This window comes from Cucurbita moschata, unplaced genomic scaffold, assembly GCF_002738365.1.
Source record: "Cucurbita moschata cultivar Rifu unplaced genomic scaffold, Cmos_1.0 Cmo_Scf00040, whole genome shotgun sequence".
Taxonomy (NCBI): Eukaryota; Viridiplantae; Streptophyta; class Magnoliopsida; order Cucurbitales; family Cucurbitaceae; genus Cucurbita; species Cucurbita moschata.
In genome coordinates, this window is record NW_019268556.1 from 164,675 (window position 1) to 165,533 (window position 859).

An 859-nucleotide genomic window follows, 5' to 3' on the forward strand; every position below is an offset into this window, starting at 1 on the left:
AAAAAAAAAAAAAAAAAAAAAAAAAAAAAAAAAAAAAAAAAAAAAAAAAAAAAAAAAAAAAAAAAAAATCTTCCAGTCAATATATGTACGAAAACCATCTATCAGCATCTTGTAAATTATCTACAAATGTTTTAATGTTAATTTAGGGAATGATCATGAGTTTATAATCAATGAATATTATCCTGAAGCCCAGAGCAAAATCAGGAATATTATCCTGAAGCCCGGGCAAAATCAGGAGAGTTTATGCTCATCTGGAGAGTCGTGTTCAACTAAACTTAGTCATGTCAGTAGAATCCTAGAATATCAAACAAAGTATTGTATGAATAATTTGCATATTCTTCGCGAAATTACCCAAATAAAATATTCTCCAAATAAAAAAAAGGATGGGACCCACTGGACACAATCAAAAAGCCTCTGCGCCTCAATCTTCTATTTCTATTCCAAATTGTGGGCCCACCCTCTCAAATCTACTTTTTCTTTTAATACACATTTCTATGTTAATTTTTTTTCTTTTTTTCTAATTTTATTTATATTTAAGATAAAGATTCATTTTTTTAATATTTAAATCTTAATTTATTAAACACGTTTAAAAGTTGGTGGGTGAAATTTATATTATTTATCCAATTTAGATGAGAAAAAATAGAAAGTGACCTTGGCTCTAGTTTGGGGTCGGTAACCGGGCATTATTAGTTTCTTATCTTGCACTAGAAGAAATAGAAAGTGACCTTGGCTCTAGTGACACCGTTCACATTAATGTACACTTGGTAAGTTATCTCGATATTTTCTTGGGTCTCATGGAGGTTAACGAGGTTCTTAGGGCAACCAGATAGTTATAAATCTTAGAATCTCATTTTTGGGA